Source organism: Eupeodes corollae, chromosome 2 (assembly GCF_945859685.1).
Source record: "Eupeodes corollae chromosome 2, idEupCoro1.1, whole genome shotgun sequence".
NCBI classification, from domain to species: Eukaryota; Metazoa; Arthropoda; class Insecta; order Diptera; family Syrphidae; genus Eupeodes; species Eupeodes corollae.
In genome coordinates, this window is record NC_079148.1 from 6,451,950 (window position 1) to 6,473,665 (window position 21,716).

At 36.0% G+C, this 21,716-nt stretch overlaps 1 pseudogene; it reads left to right on the forward strand.

Moving 5' to 3' along the window:
- Positions 1 to 17,153: 17,153 nt before the first annotated feature.
- LOC129947711 (40S ribosomal protein S15-like) lies at positions 17,154 to 17,541 on the forward strand (annotated as a pseudogene).
- The last annotated feature ends 4,175 nt before the right edge of the window (positions 17,542 to 21,716 follow it).

Sequence of the window (21,716 nt, forward strand, 5' to 3'; positions counted from 1 at the left end):
GCATAGGGCAACGAGCCTTTATGGTGATGGTAGGAAACTGGTGTTTCATCCCCCTACATTCTGTGTTTCACTTTGACTTCAACTGGAACATATATCCGGTGTAAACATGGTATATCGTTAAGGCATAGCATACAGCTATATGTGTCAGTATAAACGTTCAACGTGAGGGTTTATAGCGCAACATACATAAATCACACCCTTCAGGTGCTTCTGTTTTAATTTTCCCGCCACTGCCACCACTACCGCGCGTCGATGCCACTACTGTGGAATTAGGTTAATATCTCCTTGAATAATGGAAATCACTTGCAATGTTAAAGGGGGTAAATATATATGTAGAATATGTAATTTACCTTTATATATGTGAGTGTACTTAACTATTTTGTATAAAGGATATAATGTTGCAGTCGAATAATTGATTTTTGAATACGACTATAAATGGAATAATAATTGGATTTAAATGGATAAAGTAAATAATCAAACAAAACATCGATTTTGATTAAATTTGAAAACAGTCGTTGGGGTTGGGGTGTTTATGAACACTCCGAAAAACACATTTGACGTCTAAAATGAATGAACTGAACCTTTGGAAACCCTAGTCATTGTCATTGCTTAACGATCTGTCAAAAACAATTGGAGTTTAGTGATCATAGTTCCAAAACTCTAAGTTTATTGCTTTGAGTGAATTTTCAAAATACTTTTAATGTGAAAAAAAAACAATAGGCAAATTTAGGAAGACTAAATCATCGTTAAAAATAACCTTTTCAAACGTCTAGTGATCAAACTACACTAAAAAAAATACTGGTACCGGTTACCAGGTTTTTTAGATTGCTACCAGGCGTCTTGGTAACTAAGGTTAGGAAAGATTAAAGTTGTTGCCCATGATGGAATAAGGTCAGTTTAATACCACATGAATCTTGAGCCTTCCTCCTAAGCTCAATGGAACCAGTTTGAGTTCCTTACGAAACGTGAGAGGCTGATTATGCTGATATGATTTAGATCGTTTAGATTGTTAAAGAAGAATTCTCCTAGGTAATTCTTGCGTTTTGGAGCTAGAGCGGGGTATGTACAGAGAAGGTGAAGAACTGTTTCGAGCTTTCCTATTAGACAGTGTCCGGTAATAACACTTATTATCGAGTTTATATCCTGAGAGATAGTAAGCACCTTGATCGCTTTAAATCTAGTGTTGGCCAGATGTTTTTCGTGACCTGACACGTGGTTATGTTGTTCCACCTGGTGTTCACCTTCTTCATAGCGTCATGCATTAGGCGTCTTGGTAAAATTTTCCAGAAAATCCTGGTTAATTTTACCAGAAGATTTTTCAAAGAATTCCTGGTAAAATACACCAGTATTCTGGTAGAATATTTCAGAAATAATTTTTTATCCTAGTAAAAATTCTGGTAGAATATTAAACTCTTCCGCCAAATTATAGTGAGCCCCTTATGAATTATGTATAGCATATATGTAATTGTATTATTCCTACTTAGAAGATCGCATAAGATGTAGGTAATATTCCTAAAGAAAAGATTCACATCAACATCGTCTCTAATATGTCCAAGAAAAACCGAATACAGATTTTTCTCTAAACTAAATTATCGGAAGCGCCATGTAGTTTACAATAATTTGGCGGGAAGGTCTTGATAGGTATACCAGCAATATTTTTCCTCTGTAATAAAATTTGCTGGTGAAATGTTTCAGAAGGCTTTTTTTACCTAAGAGGAAAATATATAATAGACAATAAAATTCCTTGTTTTATTTACCAGAAAAAAAAAATGTTTACTCAAATAATTTCTGGTACTAAATCTATCTACCAAGAAAAAATATACCAGAAAATAAATTTCCTTGTTCTATTTATCAGATTCCAGATAATCTTCATTTTACCAGTAAAAAAAATACTTTCTACCAGGACCGGAAAATTTTGCCATTAAACCAGATTTCTGGTAAATAACACCAGATCTCTTTTTACTAGAAAATCTGGAGTTATTTACCACGAAATCTGGACTATTGTACCAGTTTTTTGGCTGCTATTTTCTAGCAGATTTCGCCTACCAGTAAAATTTGTTGATTGTAAAGTTAAATAACAATCAATATATGTATCTACATTTTGCACTATGTTTTTAAATCTTCTTACTGACCTTAAGGTTTGTGGCAACTTTCAATAGTATTCACTTTTGCACATTTAGAGTATTAGGACAGCTCTGCCAGGGCCAGAGGAGCCTTTGATCTGACAAAACAACTGTTTCACAGCAGTCGGTTTCACCCCAGAGTGAAGGTAATTTGCTACATTGCCCTCATACGGCCGATGATCGTTTATAATTGTCCAGAGTGGTTCAACGTTGCCCCTTCCCAGGTATAGAATTTTCGGGTGTTCGAGTGCCAGCGTTTACGATGCTGTAGTGGCTAATATCGAACGGCCGAATATTCTTACGTGCATTACTATTCCAACGAGGTCCTATACAACGAGGCTCGAATCAACAGAATTGACAATTGCGTGTTAAAACTCTTTCGAGGTCACATTGCAAAAGCTTTGTCTTCGACAAACGAGGAATTGACAAATTCTCCAAGAGTAATTCTTTGCATGAAAAGTGCTTTCTCAAATAAGCCTGTTGGATTTGGCTTAAAACTGTAGGTTTGCTCCATCCTTGACATCAGTACTCACACATACGAATGGTTGAGAGTTATAAGTCATTAGGTCCTAATTCTCTACGAACTGTTGCTCCACTAATTTGTTTTGTTCAATAACAAAAAAAGGCAAAGTGTGGTAAGGCATTCCACATTCACATAGTACGGCAAAAGAACGAATCTCTGCACTTGACAATACGACTGATATTTGGTTTGAGGCAATATTGTGAAACAAAAACATTGCAACGGAGGTTAATAGACATACACAAATAAATAATTTTATGTCGCCATTCATTTGGAATGCTTTTCATTAAAATTTGTTTAAGAATTTTTATTAAGGTACTGGAAGCTCAGTCCAGAGATGGAAATTATACTCAAGCTTTGGCCTTATTGAGTTTAAACGCTATGCCGATGCTCAGTTATAGGAAATGTATAGAATCTGCAACTGTTAGCCTTGAAATAATAAGACACCGGGTAATTTAAGCACTCTGACAACGGAGTCGACACAACACTTTGCCTTGAACATGATAAGATATACATATATTAACATTTTTGCAGGCAAAATCAAGTGGCTGAGAACCTTGTAGACTGTAAGGACTCCGAGACATTCTGGTCCAATGAACGGATTTTAGGAGGTCATAACAAGTCATCGATTACATGGCCAAATACTTTAAAGGTCTATTACTGCCAGATACTAACCAGAACTCCATCATTTTTGATTAGCAAAATATTTCAATCGCTGAGTAAGACTCTTATTTTACAATGTTTGCGATGTTGAAATGTTGGCAAAACTGCGGGTTTGGATGACATCTCTATTGAATTGTACAAGAATTCAACCCCTGAATTCACTTAACGTGTTTTATTAAACAAAATGTTTTCAAGAGTCAAAAACTTTCGTTTGGCGACAATACTTCCAACATTTCAAAATATTAATCCGAGTTCACCAGAACGTTGCAGATGCATTTCAATTCTGAGTTCACTAAGAAAACTGTTGGCTCAGCTCGGCTTTAAAAAATATTATCAGAAAATCACTTTTTTTAAATTAATTTTTCAGGTTATTTATGTCAAGATCCCTTTAAACTGAAAGAGGTATTCCTTAAGGTTGTTTTTTGAGACCTTTTATGCTGCTCTTTTTATCAATGGTATTGAGACCAATTTGACGCGGAAATCTTGCTCTACGCTGATGATTTTTTTCAAGAACCTTTAAAGACACATCATCAAAATTTAAAGTTTTTGAACAGCTTCTACTGTAATGGGAATTAAATATATATTTGGATACAAATTTCTAGAGAGTATGAAAGCTATTTAAAGATACTTTTTTAACCGTATTTTCCGGTTACCGCGTATCACTCCCAACTACGCTTACTAAAGTCTGGTCTACCGCAAATATATGCACAAAAGTTAAAGGCCAGTGCAGACTTTTTTTACTAAAATAGTAATAATAATATCAGGTCTATAGTAATTTGCACTTACAAATCCTGCTTATATCACTCCACTTGGGCCATGTCCTCTTAAGAAATCAGTATGAAATGTACAAAACGAATGTCAAAAGGAATAGGGAAAGAGTTTCAAGACAAGGTATTAAACCGCATCTATCTAAAAAGAGGTGGAATGAAGACGCTCAAATGAGCATTCTCAAAATACTCATCGTTAGGATAGAACGCCCCGATAATTAAAATTGTTGGTCGAAGACATAGTAGTACAAGTAGCATGACGGCTAGTGCGTTGGGCTGTCATGCAAGGGGTCTTGGGTTCAATCCCTGCTTTTGCCACCTTAATAAAAAAAAAAAAAAATTGACAAATCCTTCAAGAGCAATTCTTGTCATTAAAAAGTGCTTTCTCAAACTAGCCGTTCGGATTCGGCCTAAAATTGTAGGTTCCTTCCATTCCTGACAACAGCACTTTCAAACAGGAATGGTTGAGAGTTGTAAGTCACTAGGCCCTGGTTCACAACGGACTGTTGCGCCACCCCATTTGATTTTTTTGATTTGGTCGAAGACAAAGCTCTTGCAATGTGACCTCGAACGAGTTTTATCACGAAATTATCAATTCTGTTGATTCGAGCCCCCTCACCCCGTAAGAATAATAATGCACGTAAGAAGCCGGTACAGCGTCGTAACCACTGCTGCTTGAACACCCGAAACTTCTCCATCTGGGAAGAGGTAACGTTGAACCACACAGGATAATTATAAACGATCATCGGCCGTATGAGGGTCATGTAGCAAATTACCTTCACTCTGGGGTCAAGCCAACTATTGTACGACAGCCGTTTCGTCAGAGCAAAGGCTCATCTGGCCCCGGTCAAAGCAGCATTTACATGTTTGTCGAAATATAAATACTAATCAAACCCGATACCTAGGTACTTCACTACACTTTTCCTTGCTAATGGCTGCCCGTAAAGATAAACGATGACCATCTTGCGCGAATTCTTCTTCCAGTCTCAGTTTCCAGTCGTCGCAATATCGCTGAATCTTGTCGAAATCACACTGCAAGAGAATTCTAATAGCCTCAACCTTTCGGGCCGTTCTCTACACAATTAGGTAGTCGGCGTACGCAATTGCCTTTGTAAGACTACCTATCAGATCGCTGGTGTAAATGCTGAAGAGAATCGGCGAATACACCGCTCTCTGTTGAAGACCATTTTTAATTGAAAATGTTGTGGTAGAAGTTACATTGCCACTTTTGACAACAAACTTTCTACTTTTAAGCATATCATAAAGTATATACTACAATGGTTTGCTTATGACAAGCCTCCTCATTTTAAGCCATACGGTGTCAAAGGCCTTTTCCAAATCAACAAGAACAGAACCTGGCGCATTCTTGTTTTGATTTATTCTATTGGGTATCCGAAACGAGTTTAGACGCATGAATTGTGTCAAAACCCGACTTGAAACCGAACTCTTTATCCGGAATTATTTTTTGTTTCGCAGCCCACTTAGCCCACCTATTGATGATCTTTTCAAAAACTTTGTTGATGCCCGGAAGAAGACTTATCGATCGAAGATTTGACGGGTTGGAGTTGTCTTTTCCCTTTTTCGGGAGAGGATGGACCACAACGGTCTTCCAATGCACTGGATAATATGCATTATTGAAGAGTGTGATGTAAATGTCAAATGCTTCCATCGGTAAAAAGCTTAGTACAACGTTGGATATATCATCGACACTTGCTGACTTTTTGTTTATTTTTTGAGTTGAAGATGAGCTGAAGCTCAACCTTCGTCACTAACAAGGGAGTTGGTCCCGCTTGCTCGGCGATTATGGCATTTGCCAAGGAATCGTAATTGAACCGCATGAAACCGCAGTTCTCAGATCACCATTGTGTTATATCATTTCGAAGGTAAAAGTGATTAAGTAGGGCTCTGTTTTCCAGGTCGTGGTTGGGGCGAATGCAAACATTCACCTTGTACACTTGCTGGAAAGCAGCTCCCACCTTCTCCACTTTTTCGCTCTTCAATTATATAAAAGTCATCAGTCCAACGCGTTACCCATCACACCACGGAACTAAAACTCCCTTACTACCGGAAAAAATTCCGAAAAGGCTGAGCTCACCCTCAAAGCTCAACTTAGAAGTGCTTAAAATTTCCTTAAAAGTCTTCTCATTGTTAACCAGAGCAAATTATTTTAAATGGGTTGATAAATGAGGACCAAGTACACTTTATTGCAAATTGCTGCAAAACTACAGACTTATTTTGATTAAGTCTTACACATTGCAGCATATCTAATTCCATGCAAACAAGATCCAAACTCTTTTTTCGGACAGTTTATAGATTTGGAGAAATAAGGGCTGAAAACAACTCGTAACAACTTTTAAACTTTTAAAATCAGACATACATTATGCACATTTGACATAAAGGTTCTACGATCTTAACTTAGAAACTTACTAAAATGGCTGTTAACATTTTACTTAGTGGTTCAAAATGTTGTGCCAGTAGGTGAGGAAAGAACCTGAAACATTTTGAGCTTAAATAATGATTATCTAAGAACAAAAAGAAAATACTGAACTTATAAGACAAGTAAATATCAATGTTGAAGAATTCTATTAACAAGTTGGGGTAAAAAGCATATTTTTGTGCGCAGTTATCGTTATTTACAGGAAAAAGTCTAAACATTTTCTAAATGGACAAAAGTTCCTCTTTTCTCTTCAATCGTTTGATTTCCGAAATACCAAACTTCATCCAACCTTTGGTGTTATTGGGATCCATTTAAACGATTCTAAACTGAAGCTCAGCTGGTGTAAGTAAGCCTCCCACTTTAAGAAAAATAAATCCTTAAAAACAAAATACTAAACCCTACGGGTCTATAAGGAGTAGCAACAGTCAGTGGTAGGGCAACCATGTGTGAGATAGAAAACCTCTTTTCAATAACAACAACAAAAATGAAACAGAAAAAAAAATCCTTTTGAAACTTGTAATGATTGTTTGCTTGTTTGAGTTTTGGTAAAATCCTGCGGAAGGACCTGATGGAAGCTAAGGATCAAACAACATTATTTATTGTTCTGCTTTTCTTTTGCGTAGATACATACATAAATACAAATTTTTTGGGTCAAGTGGTTGAGGTGAATCCTTCTTAAGTCCTCTTCCTTCATCCTGCCTTTCCAATGGATGTTACTTTCGTTTTGTAACACACCCAAGGGTTATAATTGCCAATTTATGTGGATGACTTTTTCGAATATAGCTACAACTAATATATAACCTCTATAGCATAACAAATATAGGTATACATAGATACTTACAAATACACGCATAAAACATGAAAAGAAAACACATCCTGATGAATTCTCTGATAGGTATGTAGGTGAGTCTAAGTATAGACAAGACATCGGGAAAAGGACTTTTGATGGGTGATGATACCTACACACATATACACAAACGCACAATACATAGATACATCTATATAGATGTTTGTATATATCCTAAGGAGAAATCAAGGATCGATAAAAGTTTTGCCAGATTGTTTTGGATTTTAATCCATTACTGATGGGAAAATATTATGAAAAGAGTCCCTTATATTACTTTAATTCATATAAGGACTCTTGTTTACAACAATAACCCTTGGCATGAAAGGATATAATTCTTTAGAAAATTGAAGGCTGAGTGGGCAGGTAATTGAAGGAGATTACCCAAAGATTGAGATTGAGATTTTGTGATTTTAAATAGATTTTAGTAAAAAGGGTCGGTGTGATGAGTATAAAGATGCTTTATGGGTACCTATAAACCTATACATACCTATCTATAAAAGAAGGTACCTTATAACTTTGTCCACGTTTATAAAGCTTTTATAATGGATGTGTGTTTATGAGGTTTCTTGTTCTTTGTTGTTTGTTTTACTTTATACTTTATACAATAAAGGTGATATTCAGTTACATAGAATTAAAAGGCAATTACTTGAAAATAATGGCTTAAATGACTTAAAGAAATTGTTTTTGATTCCCATTATATCTAGATTGGGTTTGAATTTGAATTTCTTAAAAGCGGTACGGTCGAAAACGGTGGCGGACGGCGCAGGACGGTGCACGGCTTGTTTATTTATTGGAATGAAAAATATCCCCAAGGTTGAAAATCAAACCTTGTAAGGTTCACATAGAAATAAAATATATTTAAAAGGTATTTCTGAGTAGTGAGAATTTTAAGATATTAGATACTCGTTCAGTGAAATCGTCAAAAATAGAATTGATAATTGTTACTTCTTCGAATTCATCACAGAACAAAATTTAATGTGTTTTTTTTAAGCGTTATGAAATGGTTGATGGTTGTTGTCTATGGTTTGACAGTTGGAAATGTCAAATTCCCAAAGCATTTCGTGTGAAGAATTGTATTTAGCGTTAAAGGTCATTTTTATTTAAATTCCTTCTTCAATAAGAAAATTTATCGTTTTTGTAGTCAAGACAATACTCAAGCCAGATTAGCGACTTACAATTATAGCTATTGGTATTGAACATTTCCTGCAATTTAAACCACTATAGCGTGTCCCTATTTCTTTCGAAATGAGTAAGAAGCTGCCATTACGGTGAATTTTCATTATAATCCAAACATAATAGCAAATTTTGAAAAATAAGAATCCAATATTCAAGCCAGATTTATTGGATAAAGTAATGAAAAAAGATGGTATGAATGAATTGACTGTGTGTAAAATGGTCTACCAGATTAAAATAAACAAAACTTCATCTCAACAATAGTTCTGTCCTGTATTAATATTTCAAGTTCTCAAGTTCTTATAAAAATACTAGACAGATCAGTCATGGTAGCCAATACGCGTTTTCCACACCTCAACATTCACAAATGAACTTGGAGTTCTATAGATCAATTTAACGTCAACTAGATTGACCACGTTGCGATAGACGCTAAACAGGCTTCTAGCATCATGGATGTCCGAACTTTTCGACACGCACCACAACCTCAAGGTTTCCAGACCCAAGGCAAAACAGGGAGATGCTGGGAGAAGATACAACGTCGAATGGCTACAATCGCCACAGATCGCCAAATTCTATCGAGCTACAAGTAACCTTTCTCTAAATTCTCCGCCGCTAACACAATGTATCAGAGGAACACCGACTTCTCAGAGGGAAAAAGAGAGGACAAGAAAAGCGTACGCTCCAAGATGTTAAGAGGATTAAAAGCAGGAATGAAGTTCGAAAGTTTTATGAACAGGTGAAACGAAATTAACAGGTACATAAACCTAAAACCGAAGGCTGCACCGACGAAAGTGGAAACATGATAGCGGAACCGCAGTCAATGCTGAGGATATGGAAGGACCACTTCTGCAGCCTTTATAACGACGACGACGAACCGAATTCCGCTGTCAGGCAGGATGTTCCATTCAACATAGACGACGAAAGCCAACAATCCCGTCCTCCCAACTTAGACGAAGTAAAGATTGCCATATCTAAGCTGAAGTCTAATAAAGCAGCTGTAGCGGATGGCTTGAATGCGGAGCTCATTAAAGCAGCGGAAGATAAGTTGGTTAGGAGCATGCACCAACTTATTTGCAAAGTATGGTCGTAAGAAAGCATGAGCGATGAATGGAATCTCAGTATTGTTTAGGAGACCTTCTAAGCTGCACCAACTATAGACGAATCAGTCTACTATATGTGAACGTCTAAAGCCCATCGTCAACAACCTGATAGGTCCTTATCAGTGTGGTTTAAGACCAGGAAAGTTCACAGTCGATCAAAAATTCACATTACGGCAAATCCTGGAAAAAAAAACAAGAACACCAAATCGACACCCACCATCTTTTCATCGATTTCAAGGCCGCATATGACAGCATCTACAGGGACGAGCTGTATAGAGACATGTCTAGTTTCGGCATTCCTGCCAAACTCGTCCGTTTGTGCAGGATGACCATGGAGAATTAGCGCTACTCCATAAAGGTTGGGAACAACTTAACAGAACCTTTCGATATCAAAAAAGGTTTAAGACAAGGTGATGTGCTGTAATGCGGTTTTTTAACATCGTCCATGAAAGAATAGTGCAGAGCTCACACGTCAATACTAGAGGCAATATCTCTTAAAAGTCTGTCCAATTACTAGCATATACTGATGACATTGACATAATGGGAAGAACTCAGCGTGATGTCAATGGGACTTTTGTGAGTATTGAGGCAGAGGCGGAATAAAGGGTTTAACGGTTAATCAGGGCAAAACAAAGTATCTGCTGTCGTCAAGAAAGGACATACAACACTGACGTCTTGGTCAAAACGTCACCATCGACAGACGTAACTTTGAGGTAGTCAAGGACTTCGTCTACCTAGGCTCCGTGGTATACGAAGATAACAACACCAACGCTGAGATCAAATGCAGAATAACTCCTGCTTACCACTATTTCTTTGGACTAAGAAAGCAATTGAGTCGTAAAGTCGGCTCTTGAGGGACCAAAGTGTCGCTATATAAGACCCTTGTCATCACCGTCCTGCTTTACGGTGCAGAAGCATGGACTATGACAAAAGCGCATGAAGCACCTTGGATCGGTTCGAGAGAAAAGTTTTTCTTGTGATCTATGGTCCCATATAAATCGAAGGGGAGTGGAGGAGAAGATGGAACGACGAGCTGTACGGGCTATACAACGACGTAGACTTAGCCAGAAGGGTAAAAGTCCGGTCCGGAAAGACTTTGAATCCACACCCACAGGACAGCGCAGTAGAGAAAGACCGTGGATCAGGTCACGCGCACAAGTGGAAAATGAACTCACCCAAACTGGAGACATCTAGAAGTTTGTTGGGTGAGGCAATGCTTCACACAGAATTGTAGCCCTTAACTTAACCTTAAGTAAGTAAGATCAGTCATCGAAAAACGGAATTGGTTAACTACTTAATATAAGAATCTGGAAGAAAGTTGTTTTTTTCTAAATTAAAAGTACTTTAAGCAAACTCGTTATTTTCCAAACAACCAAGTGTTATTTTGTTTTAGAGAACTGAACTTGTTAAACTTAGTTATTGGTATTTTTACTTGCGGCATGTACTAAGCCATCGGTAGAGCATTTGTACTAATTCCTAACTCGAAAATGGCTTTATGATCGAATATGAGTCGGAAGAAGTTGGTCCGGCCATTCCATCAGCCTGTCTATGTGAATTGAGTTAAAATTTGAAAGTTATGGTATCGAGTAGATTCGCACGATCGTTTTTTTTTAATGGCTAAAACAAACAGCAGTCTCTTGACCAAGTTGAATGGTCTAAAAGCGAGAAAAATGGATAAATAAATGACGTTTTTTTCAATGGAATCTTGTATTTGGACCCTTACATTTGCGATTACGTGACTGACGACAATCCGTTGAGAACTAGGGACTAGTGACTTACAACTTTCAACCGTTCCTGTGTGTGAGTACAGTTGTCAGGGATGGATTGGACCTACAGTTTTAAGCCGAATCCGAACCGCTAATTTGAGAAAGCACTTTTCCTGACAGGAATTACTCTTGGAGAATTTGTGAAATCTTCTAAAGATTCAGTACCCGTGAAAAAAAAACTTTAGTCCAACGCACTAACCATCATGCCACGGTTACTAAAAGTTGCGGCCATGAAATAAACATCTCTGGACTTGAGGATCAATTTATTGAGGAATATTCTTCTAAGCCTTTCCATTGACACCTTAGCTGTTGAAATTGTGATTGGTTGTTGCACCCTTAATACATCTACAATTGCTGTAACAGAAACTCAGTTATCATTTGAAAATGCACCGGAGCATCAGTGCCAGTAATTGTCTAACCTTGGTTAAAAAGCTTAGGGTCAATTACTACGCTCGCTAAATTGGCCAAACTGTCGTTTTGACCAATATCAATTATTTTGTTAGTTAACAAATCCACTAATATAGATATCAGCTTCGTCACTAAATGAAATTGTTTAAAACGTAAAAGCTGTCCGAAAACGTTCCCTAATCGTTCTTGTGAAGAATTCATTTATATATTTTGTACGGGTAAAGCATTCATTTTTTTGTTCCTGTGGAGGCGATAATCTTCCTTATCGACTTACGTGAATTTTAAATAATTTCTTTTCGAGCTTGCAATGCATGTTCTGATGTTGATAGTCCAGGAGTTGGTATTTTGGCCGTTATGTCTTCTAGTCTTTATATTTACCCATGACCAGATAAGTTGCGTGCTCGGCCCATAACTTAGTAGTCGAATATTAAATTAAACACAAAAAGCATAGAATTAAGTAGTTGCATTCCCCTTAAACAATTCAGCCGCAAAACCCGCACTTCCAGGAATACTCATCAGTTTAAACTTGAGCTCAATTTCGGGCGTACTGTCAAGTATAGAGTTTCTTTCTTAAATCGCACATCGAGAATGTAGAATGCTTTGCATAACTCTGTTTTTCCCTCCCATTTTGATGTTCAGAACTTTAAGACCAACGTGCACCGGTATATCCTCTTAAATCCTTCACTTTTTCTTAAGGCTCGCAATGTGTTTAAATATAAACATACAAAGGGTATTAATTACCCCTTGAGTGCCTGTAAAATATAAAAAAAATGATAAACCAATGATTCACCACACTTAAAAAATTGCTGCACTGTTAACCCGCGATGTGCTTTCGATCAGTGACTCATAGTGACTTTTAATTCCGGAAATCCTGAACTTCCTGCTACATTTTAAACCTCAAAAGCTTCCAGTCTTTCTTAACTCCATAATTTGTTTACTATTCATATTTAAGGCAACGAAAAATTTTGTGAGAACAGTATTGAAAGTTCAAAAAAAAAAAATTCTGTTAAAAGTTGCTAACATTCATTTTTGATTTGAATATCTTGACAAAAAAATGAAGACATTGAGTTGAAAACTAATTTAAAATTATATAAAATATTGTTCTTCACACTTGGAAAAATTTAAAATTAAAGTTAAAGAATAAAAACCTACCAACAATACCGCTAAATTGGTTTAAGTGAGTGATTATATTATCTTGACAAAAATAGTTTTAACTTCAAAGTATGATACTTTTTGAAGTTTGACAATTTAACTTAAATGACAATTTAGCTTATTGCTAAAAACATAATCTTTTCAAAGTGCATCAACTGGAAATTGCCAGTGTGGATCCAGCCCATTTTTTACGAACTATCATTAGCTTAACACAATTTAATTAAAAATGCTATAAAGTTGTTCAATATTTAGTAACTAGTAAAGTTCTGGGCCCTAATGTTTATTGTTCCAAAGACCAAAGCTTTAAGTGCTTATATTTTGTCTTCTAAAATAACTTAATCCTTAAAAAAAAATAAAGGTTCTTTTTATAAGTCATGACTTAAAGTCAATTTAAAGTGCATTTGAAGTTTTAAGGTCTAAACAGTCCTTTAAACGTTAATTTTAAATTTGAGCCCATTTTGAATGTTAGCAAGTTAAATTAAACTGATAAACGTTAGATTAATAAAGTTCAGTCCAATTAAAAACTCAATTTAAATACTACTCTTTGGAATAGAAATAGTAACCTTTTATTTATTCATGAACTTAAGTTTAAAGACTGCATTCAAATGTCTTACTGCCTTTCAAAATCCATTTTCAAATTACTTTAATAGCTTTTAAATTCAAAGAAGCTGCAGTCCAACTAAATTTGACTTAATTGACTTCCTTAATCGATTTCAAGTCGTTACATTTATAAATTAATTTTAACTTTTATTTTGAAATCCAAATCCAAATGACGTCTTTTAACTATAATATCAAAATTTTAGTAAATTGGCCTTGACTTTTCTGATACTTGAACACTATGAATTTCCGACTGTGGTTGCCAAATTATTTCTAATATTTTTCAGCAATGTTAATGTTTTCTTCGCACTTCAATTTTATTAACATGTAACTATCAGCTGTCAAATTTTTCGTTTTGTTTAGATTGAGACATTTTACTACAAGAATGGTGGACAATTCAAATCTTCTGTTAATTTCCTTGAATCTGATTGATATTTCCCTATACCTAGATTGAGTCAATTTTGTACCTCTATAACGTACGTAATGAAGGTGTCCTCTTATTTGTTTCCTCACATTTTTCAGAACACGTCTTGAGAGAGATAAACCAGATACCAGAAACATGCTTCAGCCATTCAACAAACTTTAAATTGTATGTACAAACAGAACTTGAATGCCATCGATAATCCTGTATACTCGACTCGTGTATATGAGCCTTAAACTCGCACCGATCCGGATGACAAACGACGACTTAACGGATTCGTTTATGCAGCAAATCATTCAATTTGTGTTTAATTGCAACCGTTGCGTTCGTTGCACGTTAAAAAGTAAAAAAACTCGGCCACAAGCAACTTCCAGACCAGACAGACGATGAATTTGAGGCTGAGGCTAAGGCTGAAGCCTTCCTTTAAAAAAAAAGAAAGAAAGAGGAAAATAATTCCGATCGGAACCCCAACGTCCCAATGATAACCAATAGGACTTTTACTTATGCGATTGTGACAGCAAACGGTGCAGGTGCCTCGTGTTTAAGGTGAATGCGATTATCTTACTTATCTCGCACTGGCATGGCACTAGAACCAGCTTAACATGCACGCTTGTTGTTGGCATACTTGTCCGTCGTCGTCGTCTAAAGCCTCATATACCTACTCTCGTACGATTACCCGTTTACTCACCACCAAAACTATACGTTAACTAGACGCTAGACGCAGGCACAGGCACATGCTATTCGGCTTAAGTTGATTTGTCATGAATGCGCATTGCTCTGTGGACCTGGATTGTATTTGATTTTTTTAAACTTATTTGCTCTCATTTACATTTCCGAACGAACAAGCTCCTATACACCGACCGGGCTAGCAGCGGAACGACCGAACGACTTAATTCAAATGAATAGAAATATCTTTGATAACCCAGGAACAAGACAGGTAGGTATATGAAACAAGAGCAATTCCAAACAACAACAAAAAAAGTCTTAAAGAATAATTAACGGCTCGAATTCAGGCCAAAATCAGGCCAAGTTATAGGAGTAGGTATGGTAGATAAAAGGTAGGTAACGTAGGTAGGTAGGTAAAGTAGGTAGGTATAAACATAAAGGTATGATCACACAACCAAAGCAATATATCACTTAAGTATATTTTGGACGGACAACAGACAGAAGCATGGTCTGATTTATTGCTCGTAATCTATACGTGATAATTACGCAATTAACGAAATATGAAACACACAACAAAAATACTTTGTACAGATACTGAGTTATAGAAGTTGGAGTCTTGCTTGATACGATATGACTGTGTTTTTGGAATTCGCCTAAAAGCTATGTACAGCTATGGCCAACATAAAAGGAACATTTCGTTATTTTTAATTTAACTGTTTCTTTTTCTTAGCTCAAGAACATAAAGCTAACAACCGGAGTCAGCAACAGGACTGCTGTTAAGATTGGCATTGATTTTCCACATCCCAAAGAAAAGTGAGTGTATTTATAAATGAATTTGAAAACTAATGGTCTGTCACCAGCGAAATAGTTCAATGGATTAAAAGCAGGTTGCAGACAAGAGATTGATTATGAATGTAAAGAAGATAGCCGGAGAGAAAACAGAACCCTGTGGAACACCAGCTTTTTTTTATGAATTTTAGACTTGAAACCCTAGAAATCAATTTGAGTTTGAATATTAGACAGATAGTTTCAAATCGAACGTAGAAGAATTGGTATTGAGTAGTATTTACACACTTAAAGCAACGATTAATCAGGAGCATTCTCAAAACAGATCGACAAATTATTTCTCTTTGATAATTTATAAATTACAATAATTGAAGTTTAAGGTTATAATAACTTTCCTTATCTGTTAGACCTTCAGCTCATAAGAGCTTGGTTATTCTTAATCTTCAAACATCACTTTGAAGACTCTGATTGTGTGATAAAGTGTTTTTTATAATCCGCACTTCTGTAACCGTTTCAATTTGAATGCTTCGATATTGGCTCACAAGAAAAGGCAAGGGCATTTATAATTCGACGAAGAAGTTTGTTATGGCATTTTTGTTTTTGGGTTCAGTATTTCTTTTCTTTGCACAGCTCCTTAAAATCATGCTACATGTTGGAATGTTACTACTGAACATTAAATTGTTATGGATAGATAAGTGAGGTTCTTTCCTAGTTACCAGAACATTTCCCTGCAAGTGAAGGTTCTTTCCTAGTTACCAGAACATTTCCCTGCATTGCCCTTCTTTTTTTCACATGTGCTCTTTTTATTTAAGTTTTAAATCCAAAGTAATTAAAAGCTATTATAGTGGCATGATGGTTAGTACGTTGGACTGTCATGCCAGAGGTCTTGGGTTCGATCCCTGTCTATGCCACCTAAAGTTTTTACACGGATACTGCGTCTTGCGAGGAATTGATAAAGTCTCCAAGAGTAATTCTTGTCATGAAAAGTACTTTCTTAAATTTGCTGTTCGAATTCGGCTTAAAACTATAGGTCCCCTCCATCCCTGACAACAGTACTCGCACAGAGGAACAGTTGAAAGTTGTAAGTCACTAGGCACTAGTTCTCAACGGACTGTTGAGCGACCCAATTTTTTTTATTTCAAGATATTTGGCAGTATTGGAGTAAGGTAATTCTGTAATATTTATAAAAACTGGAATAATTGACTCGTAGACAGGGATGGTTGAGAGTTGTAAGCCCCAAGGACCTTTTTCTTTACGGACTGTTTTTTTTTAAATTTCATTAAAGGTTGTTACGTTTTTCATTCTTTTGTTCTGACACCAATATTGCAGTTTATCATCAACCGCTTGAACACTTCCTTGTGGTACACCAGCTTCACTTTCTTCAAGTTCCAAGTAAGTTTAATCGTACCGTACTCCAAATAGTCGATTGTTTTTGGCATTATTTATGTTTAAACGAGCTAGAAATAACTACTTAAAATATTTATGGGAACAATTCTTTCACTGTTTTACTCAGAAATGCTGGGGTTGGCTATTCAAACACTATTTGACAGTATTTTTAGTATCGAATCTTAGTGGAAAATCCATTTCTTATCTCATTTGTGCTGACAATAAAGTCTTCCTGACTGAATCTATAGACGGAATGCAGCTGATGATTAATAGACTTCAGTGCTATTGCAAAGCCTGGAACATATCAGTTAATATTCCTTCTGCAATTTCCAAACATCAAGATGGCTTAGGTAGATGAAACTCTTAAAAAGAACCGTGCGTTCAAAAAGTTTACCTACCGAGGTGTTGACTTGGACCAGGTATTGGACATACCAAACAACCAACTTGTCAAATTCTTACACAGCCGTGCTCGCAGAGGCCAAAAAGGAGGCACCACCAATTGAGAAACCCGACAACGTCAAGACCCACTTGAGGAACATTATCATTGTTCCAGAGATGACCGGATTCCTAAATGGTGTATACAATGGCAAAGATTTCAGTCAGGTTGAAATCAAGTCAGAAATGATTGGACACTACTTGGGATAATTCTCCTTCACATACAAACCAGTTAAGCACAGTAGGTCTGGTATTGGTGCCACCCACAGTTCTAGGATTTTTCCACTTGAGTAAAAAAAATCATGGAGTCGTTTCATAGTTTTAATAACCTAATTTTTTATAAAAAAAATAGGCTGGGATGCGACTCACACTGATAACTTCTCACACTGATAACTTTCCATCCCGTCGATTTGTCTTGCTTAAAAGTTTGTCTATATGTACTCGTATCAATTTTTACCAAATTTGAGTACTATTTCTTGTAGATTTTATTTTTTATGAAAAAACGGACTGTTGGATTTTTATATAAAAATTAATATACATATATCGAAAACAACATTTTCTGAGAAATAAAATAATTTTTGAAAAGCTGTTTGAGTCGAAAGTAAATTTTTACCAAGTTTTAGTATTGTTTTTTTTTAGAGTTTTATTTTTTGTTAAAAAAACTGTCAATTCAATTTTTCTCAAAATTTTATCGAATGTTAAAAAAAAACATTTCTTATAAGAAAAAATTAGTTAGAAGCTATAATCTCAAATTTTCGAAAAGATATTTGAGTCAAAAGTCATTTTTTACCAACTTTTGTTAATTTTTTTTCGGTTCTAAATTTTTGTAAAAAAACTGTCAATTCGATTTTTTTTCGAAATTTGACTGCATGTTGACAACAATATTTTTTGAAAGATAAAAGCAAATTTAAGCCAATATCTCAAAGTTTTGAAAAGATATTTGAGTCGAAAATCAATTTTTACCAACTTTTATTAAATTTTTGTTGGTTTAATTTTTTGTAAAAAAAAATGTTAGTTCGATTTTTCTCAACATTGTTCAGAATCTTAAAAACAATATTTCTTATAAGATAAAAAAAGTTTGAAGCCTTAATTTTAAGTTTTTGAAAAGATATTTGAATCGATATTCAATTTTTACCAACTTTGAGTAATGTTTTTTTAGATTTGTATAAAAAAATAACTGTTAATTCGATTTTTCTCATAATCAGATATCAAAAACATTATTCTCCGTTGCGCAAAATTGTTTTGGAGATGAAATCATATTTAAGTCGTAAAATTTTGGAGGTGACAAATTTTTTTTTCAGTTTTTTTGATTTATAAAAAAAAAACAGCTTAATAGATTTTTTTCAAAAAAATATACTTCTTTGATATCACGTTGCAATATATTATATAAAATTTAATTCAAGTCTCTAGCGTTTTTTGTTCGTAAGATATTTAGGGTTAACTAACGACTCTAGTGACCTTGAAACGTCGAGAAATGTCAAAATTTTCAATTTGACAAATCGGACCCATTACAATAACTTTCTATGGGAAGTTAATAAAAAAAAACTAAGGCTGCCGAGTACACCACCCAACTATACGCTGCACTTGAAACAGGAACAGATCATGTTTGTATCCCCGAGCATCGCCATAGTAAAAAACGTTTATCTACACAAAACCATTTAAATGATATTACACTAAAGCCTATTGGTTTTTAAGTTTAAACCAAGTGTTCGTAATTTTTTGGCCAGCTCTATATAATCTGCAGCAAATGGACTACAAAATTTCGCCAATTAATAGGCCTTTTGAATATCAAAAATTAAGAAACGTTTAAAAATATTAATCATTTAAATTAAATGGTTTTAATCTTGTATTTATTGACTCAAGCAAGTACTAAAAGCATAATTACCAAACATTAAGTTATGTATGCCTATTACTTTGGCCTTCGCTGTAGGTGTCTTGTTTCATAGATATACGAGTATGTGATTGTTTTATTAGACAGAAAATTTAATTCGCTTTTTATTTTTTTTTTAAATATTTTTCACAATATTTAGATACATTTGAAATTCAAAACACAACATTTATTATATTTGTAGTTTATTCGGAGCTTTATCGGCAATAAAATCAAAAATGCTCATGACAGCTTTTAGATTCATATTTGGACAAGTAACAGGAGCTATAATTTACTGTTCTTGATTTATTACTAAAATTTATTTAAGAGTACTCCAATGTACCATATATGAAACTATGAAGCCTTGTTTTTCGAAGGCGTCTTGTTTGTGTTTTGTTGCATGATACAGAAGTTATAGATATGGTTTATGAAGACATTGCCTATAGTTGCATTTTTTGTCTAACAAGAATTATGATCATAAATTATTGATCTACTTAAAAATTTAAAGCCAATACTTATTGCCCTGATAATGTCTACAGATGACAGTTAAACTAAAGTTGAGCCTTATTTCAACATTTAGAAATAAATAAAGCCCCATTTTTAATTTTAGGAAAAAGAATCGATTTTTATTTTATTGATTACCGATCGAGGTAAAGGTCATTTTTATCGTGGTATCGTAAATTGGCAGCACTGACATTTGATCTGTCAAACTCAACTGTCATTTGAAGTGTCGGAATATTAATCAAATAGTTATCATTTACGATCCACTAAAGTTGAGTTCGTATTGCTCCTGTTGAAAAAAGGGCTTTGGTTTGTAGAGCTTTAGGAATTGACAAACTTTAAAGATATCAAACATTTTGTAGGCCATAAAGGCGAAGCCATTTGAAACTGTGTACTGCTGGTAAAAAAGTTACAAAGTAAAATTTGAAACAAACATTATTCGAAACCTAATTGAGAGAGACCTTTCTCAAGCTCCAATGTCCTACCGGCTAGTAGCACAATCAAAATTCGCTTTTCAAAAAAAAAAATCCTCTTTAACCTTAATTTAAAAGAAATCACTTCGTGTCCTTATCCAAGGAATCTCATTTTCAGCCATAAAAACAGATATGCAGATCAAAAAAGAATCTCCAAATTGATACGATTTCATTTAAAAGGTATTCTTCCCTTTGGTACCTACAAGTTAATAAAGTGGCGGCAGCGGTGGTGGTGGTGGCGGCAGTTCGTTTTCGTTGATTGCTTGACCAATTTCGAACTAAATTACATTCCAGCCTGACCATCGAGTCTCTCATTTGAGCTCACTTGCATACTCTATACTGCATCAGTAGCATCATCATCACCACATTCGTTACACCGACGCGACGGATGAACCAAGCTGACGACGTCAGACATCAAACATCAGAGGCAGACATCCGCACCATCGAAGTCGCAGTCGCTTTTGGAGTAAAGTATAGATGCAAACACGACATCGATTCCAATGCAAAATTACTTAAAAGATACATATTCATCTGATGTGCAAAAACACATCCATCCATCTCTCGAATGACATTAGAGGATCCCAGGTCCCAGGTCCCGAGTCCCAGTTCCCAATTCCAGTGACTTAAAATAAAAAATCAAAAAAAGAAAACAACAAAACGAAAACACTCTCAAATAAACATTTCGGACAATGAAACTGACTGACAGACGATGTCCGCTAATTGAAGGATTCTGTCAGAATGGAAGTGGTCCAAAAACAAAGCCCCGGCAATCACAGACGAGCGACGACGAAGCGTCACGGACGCAGTACAGTCAGCAGAGGAAAAGGAACAAAAAGATAAAAAACTTTGCACTGATGCACTGGCTGACCTCGTCACAGGTCGACACCGATGCACTGGACAGACTTCTTAGCTTTGTGGATCCAAGATGCTACTGCGTTTGTCGGCACCACAGCTCTATGTCCAGCACATCACTCGAGTGTCCAGTGTGCGTCCTGCACCATCACTGCCTCAATCGTCTCCCTGTCCTTGCCTTTCCAACGCCTCGCCGCCATTGTGACGTGATCGCTGGTGCTCTGTGTTACCTGTTATCTACTTGGCCATTGTTGTGTGCCGCCAATGGCCCTTTTCGAGCCTTTTGTAGTTGGCCGCCAAGGAGTCAAGTTGATGCTGCTTCTGTTCCTTCGTATATTTCTGCTGCCACCGCACCGGCCACCGCTGCTGCTGCTGTTGGATGATGATGCTGGATGGCTGGCGGTTGATGGTGACTGGTCTGGCTCCAAGTTCGACTCTGTGGCCATTTTTAGAGCAAATTCAATTTGACCGAATGCAATTTATATGCGATTTTCAATTTTCCCAAATTGCTGATGGTTGCTCCTGCTTCTGTTCCCAGTGCAGTGATGCTCTCGAGACTCCTCCTTCTGACATCCAAGAGTGCAACAAGGGCATTCGACAACCAAAGACCAACGATGAACGACGACGGACAACGACAGACGGACTGTAGTGATGGTGACCAACAACGAACGAGTCAACGGAGAACGTAAATTATTGTGGAAATTTTATTTTTATATTTCATTACGCTCGACGTTTTGGGATGAGTACGCGGATCTGGATTTTTGGATTCTCGTTGG